The 5,469-nt window shown below is 47.9% G+C and overlaps 1 pseudogene; it reads right to left on the bottom strand.

The window, feature by feature from the left end:
• Nucleotides 1-3,424: 3,424 nt before the first annotated feature.
• LOC136657677 (5S ribosomal RNA) lies at nt 3,425-3,544 on the bottom strand (annotated as a pseudogene).
• Nucleotides 3,545-5,469: the final 1,925 nt, after the last annotated feature.

Raw genomic sequence — 5,469 nt, 5'->3', positions numbered from 1 at the left:
CTGTTGTTGTCCCATCCCTTAAGGCAGCAATTTTTGACTTTTTTTCAGCTCATGGCACACTGACAAGGTGCTAAAATTGTCAAAGCACACCATCAGTTTTTGGACAATTGACAAGGCACGCCCATTGACAGCAGGGGCTTGCATCCTTCAATGGCCCTACCAACAAATGACCCTCCCCCAATCTCTTGAGGCACACCTGCAGACTGTCTGTGGCACACCAATGTGCCACAGCACAGTGGTTGAAAATGGCTGCCTTAAGGGGCAGAGGTTCCCTCGCTGGGGAATCACAGTACTCCAGTTTGGGAACCTCTGTCTTAAGGAATTAAAGGCCACTCCAGAGAAATAGCTGCATCCTTTTCATTCTCCATTACCAAACTGCACAGTCACTGCCTGATCTACACTTTCCACATTCATCAAACCGTATGCCTTGAGCAGGCACGCAAAAGCTGATGCAGCATTTGGCAGAGTGGTTCTCCACAGTTTGTTTTCCTAAGAACACCTGCATCCCTCTCTTCAAGGATGACAGCTAGCCAATCACTCACATGTGGAACTGTGCAGAGACAACAAAGAAAAACTGCTTACCTATAACTGATGTTATTTGGACAGTCACTTGTGCAAACATACAACCTCTCCTTCCTTCCTTGCATTTCAGAGTGTACATCTTTGCAGCAGTTGGCTAGGAAGATGCTCACCACTCTCCTCAAGACCCATGCAGGGGGTTAAGAGAAATCTCTTAGGAGGCTCACAGCACAATCCTATCTTGCACTGGAACAGGCAGGTCAGAAGGCCTGCGCTGTATCCAGTGCAAGACAGGGCTCCAAAATGGTTCAGCCAAAGGTAAGGGGAAACTCTTCCCCTTACCCCCAGGTAAGCCACTGCAGACCCTATGGGTCTCCTTGGATTTGTGCCACCTCAAGAGGTGGCATAAGTCTGAGGAGAGCAGAGTGGCTTGAAGTTGCTCCGTGCTGCTCAGGAATAGGGGTTGAGATCCAGCATAAGAGCTGGGTCCCAGCCCTGTCTCCCAGAACCGCCCTGCACTGGCCCAACCCTGCCCCGGAATGCCTCTCTCCTGCCTCCTCCCTGTGCTCTCCAGAGCCTTGCATTGGCCGAGGTCAGCCGACACAAGGCTCCCTCCCCATGTCAACATGGAGGCTGGATTCAGCCTCCGTAGGCCGGCGCGAATCTGCACACCAGCCCAGCCAACTCTCAAGGAGGTGCAAACCTGCCTTAAGGCACGTTTGTGACCCTCCTGGGCCGGTGCAAGGGACTTGCGCAGTTCCAGGGCGCTGTTAGGATTGCATCCTCAAAGTTAGAGAGCAAGGAGATTCGCCTTGCACTTGAATCTTAAGTTAGATGGTCCTTAAAGAAGGTTCTGCATGATCACAAAACTCACATATGTGACTGTACAGATTACAATTTGTTGAACGTTAGTTGCAAACAAGCATCCTGTTTTTATTTTCTTCTTCCATTCCCCCCCCCCCCCGCATTCTACAGGTTTATATGAAAGAAAAGAATCAAAGTCATCTAATAAGCATTTGGGGAAGGAGGGAAGCAAGAGTTTATGTGTGGGAGAAAGTCTATGGATATGTGAGAATGCAGTCAGATTACATCCAGTATTAAGACAAGAAGGTAGAGCAGGATTTCTGGGTGATTTGCAGTAGAACATTAAGTGTGTCTGGCTCCCAACTCTTGAACAGTAGCAACAATTTTTTTTCTACGTTCAGATTGCTGGGAAAAGGAAAACTTGAGGGAAACCAGGAGTGGAGTTTAGTGTGAAAAGAACAAAGCTCGTATCTGGTACTGAAAACAAATTCCTGGGTTGAACATGTGCTCAGATATATTCTGTTCCTTTACTCTAAATGTATGTTTGTCTCCCCCCATACTGAGACACAGTTTATAACTGACTCCAGTTAGTGGATCCTAGATCCTGCAGGTATGAAGCCTGCCCACATCTGCAATAGGTTGTGGAGGGTAGGTATCACATATAGGGTGCAATCCAAACTGCACCCTATGCCAGCCCAAGTCCCTTGGGCCGGCCTAGGAGGGTCGTAAAGGTGCCGTAAAACACGTTTGCGCCTCCTTGAGGAGAAACTGGGCCGGCGCTCCAAGTAGCACCAGCCTGTGGAGGCTGAGATAAGCCTCCGCGTCAGCTTCCCCTCAGTCGCTTGTGTCGGCCCACCCACAAGCAGAAACGGTAGGCATGGAAGGTCAGGGTAGGGGGAGGAGGAGGGAGGGAGGTGTTCCTGGGCGGGCAGAGGGCGGGCGATGGGTGGCCCTGGGGCAGGAGGGCAGGGAGCGGGGCCGGGATCCGGCAGTTATGCTGGATCCCAACCCCCGTTCCCAGGGAGAACGGAGCGGCTTCAAGCCACTCCACTCTCCTCTGACTTGTGCCGCCTCCAGAGGTGGCGGACGTCTGAGGAGACCCATTGTGGCCAGCAGCCCTTACCTCTTTCCTCTTACCTCTGGCTGAGCCGCTTCTGGCCACAATCCTGCGCTGGATACAATGCAAGGATACAACACGCTGGATACAACTCCCAGCTTGCCTGTTCCAGCATAGGTTAGGATTGCGTCCATATTCATTTAAGTTAGTCACTCCAGTTAATCTTCTTTTGCCATTATTCCTCCCATGTATTCCTATATGCATCTTTTATTTCTGCTGACTGGAGCTCCACCCCCACCTGTCTTAGATTAGTGTGTGGTTGCTGCAGACAATTGAAGACTGGGGGGAGGGAACACTTTGTAACTGCATCATTGGTGGGGGTGGAGTGTCCAGCACTCCTTCTCTGACTCCCACATGTACCGGAGTCCATGAAGAGGATTCCTGTGTGAGATATTTTGAAAACTCAGAACTGAAATAACTACACATAGTTAAACTACCTAAAAGCCACTCAGGATTGACAGATTGCAAGTTCTTCTATACTAGCATCCCATAGCATCTCCTATAGCATTTTAACTCTACCTCTATAATTTCTATGTCCAACTTCTCCCTTTACCCATTTCGATGGTTTGATGTCACAATGGCCTTGGCCATGCAGATTTGGCACTGCTTCTTCAACTGCTATTGGCTTAGCTGCTCTGAGGCTTACCAGTCTTGGAAAGGTTTTGTATTTAGGGGAGTATCTAAATCAGTAGTTCCCAAACCAAGGGTTGTGACCCAAACCTAATCACATGGATGTTCCTGGGGGTTGTTGGAAGGTTTCAGGGGGAAAAAATTGGTTGATGTCTGGGTCTGGACACCTTGAGGAGCCTCCGCAGTTCGACACACTCCCTTCCACAGTGTTGAGAGATGTGACTAGGCAAACCACCAGTGGGGAAGGCCAAGGCAGCTGAGTGAGCTAAGTGAACGATCTGGCAATGTTTGAACCAGTGTGTTAATTTTACCCAAATTGGTTGACAACCTTCAGTCTCGAAAGACTCTGGTATAAGCCTACAGCACCCACTATTCCCAGGTGGTCTCCCATCCAAGTACTAACCAGGCCTGACCCTGCTTAGCTTCCAAGATCAGACAAGATTGGGCATGTGCAGGGTAACAGTTGCTGTTACCCAAATTAATTGTTTTATTAATACGATTATTATGATTATTGTTGAACAAGTACCAACTCACCAGACTGAGAGAAAAAAAAAAAAGCCACCTGTATTTATGGTCACAGTCAAAAATTTGGGGGAAACACTGGTCTAATCTAAGAGATTTGTGAGCAATATGTGAAGCGTAATCTCCTTCATCCCTATTACTATTGCACAGATTTTGAATTGCATTTTGCTAGTGCATGGTTTAGCCATTTTCACCTTAATAAAAACGAAGAAAAAATATTTCACATTTATGTACGTGATCATGAAAACCTCAGGCTTGTAGGCCATTTACCTGTGCAGAAGTTTCAGCGAATGCTGAACCGCAATGTAAGTGGCTCTCGCTCTGTGGAAGCACATTTTATCAGTGTTGCGGCATCTCCAGCGCTGGCTGGCTGCGCTGGAAAAAGAAATAGATACCTGGAGGTTTTTTTTTCCATGGCCTTTACCTTCGAATGCGTGGAGACCCATTAGAGAAAACGTCACTGAGAATACCTGTTAAACCCAACACCACAGTAAGCTAGTGGGCCAAGCCGATAATGTGCAGAACAAGGCGTCCATTTTTGTTCTTTCATATTCCATGAAGAAATATAGCAAATATATAGCAAACTGTGAAGTACGTTCTATATATGATGTTGCTTCTGAACACCTGCTCAGATACCTCCTTGTGCCTTTTTCTTCTGGCACTCACTTTTTATGGGCACTTCCTTCTTTCAAAGTGCCAGGCACACTTTCTAAAACCAGAGATCAGTGTTGCCACTGCTATGCAACATTCACATATAAGGTACTCAATGCTCTGCAGAATACAAAAATTGCTTATCTTTTTCTAAAAAAGACCAGACAACACATGTGGAAATGCTGCATGGTACATCTTTCTTAGAATGGAATGACTTCATAACGCACTAAAGGTTGCTGTGCTTGGAAGTACATAAAGTTCTAGTACCTGGGTAAGGTCAAAGCACAGAACTCCAAAAGGGTAGCTGATCCTGGAGCAAAGCCTGCCCCTGATGCCACTGTGGGATCTAGGTTTAATGACAGGAAGCCAGGTCCTGAGTGAAGTCCAGCACATCATTGTTTATTCACCTACCTACCGCATATGGAAGGAAGGAATCCTGCCTTCCCCCCCCCCCCTGCAAATGTCTCCAAAGTAAAAACTATGGTGTGATAAAGGAGGAAAGAAAATGGCAAAGATGGAAGAGAGTAAACAGAGGGGGAGAACTGGGAAGGTGCCCCCCAAAACCAAGAGTGCAAAGGAAGAGACAGCCTCAAATGGGTGCTAAAAAGTTAGTTTATTCTCTGAAGAATGCCCAGTGTGTCTTGACCATGGTTTTTGCCAAGGGCAAATGGTTGGTTTCAGTAAAAATAGCTCCCTCTGGAATACACTGACAAGGAAGGAACTTGTCAGCACTAGGAATCCTGTACTGTTTGCAGATGGTGCAGCTATCCATGTCCTGGTGCTTCAGGGAGTTTGAAAAACCAAACCTACACAAATTCTGTCACATGCAGTGGCGTCGCTAGGGGGGCGCGGGCTGCACTGGGTGACGTGCCCGGGGGGGGGTGATGTGCTAAAATCACGCCTTTACAAGCTACCGCATCATGCCATACACCGTTGGATGCGGAACGACCAGCGGAACAACCAGTGGAATGCAAAAATCCCCATTGAAATAGCTCCTTTCGTTCAAAAGTTATGGCCAAAAAACCGGAAGGAAAAAATGCATGGAGCCCTATGGAAAGTGAAAGTGAGCTGTATTGCGCATTTACCCGCGAGTAGGCGCACTTGCCATAGTCCGTTGGAAAGGGCAGGCTGAGACGACTCCAACAACGTCAGAATGGTCCTGTTCCAATGAATGCAGCCCCAAAAACACCTGAGGAGGAGGTCCCTTTCCCCCAGCTGCGAGTGTA

Source organism: Tiliqua scincoides, chromosome 7 (assembly GCF_035046505.1).
Source record: "Tiliqua scincoides isolate rTilSci1 chromosome 7, rTilSci1.hap2, whole genome shotgun sequence".
Taxonomy (NCBI): Eukaryota; Metazoa; Chordata; class Lepidosauria; order Squamata; family Scincidae; genus Tiliqua; species Tiliqua scincoides.
Note: the sequence above shows the minus strand (reverse complement) of the source record. Positions and strands in the feature narration are given on the sequence as shown.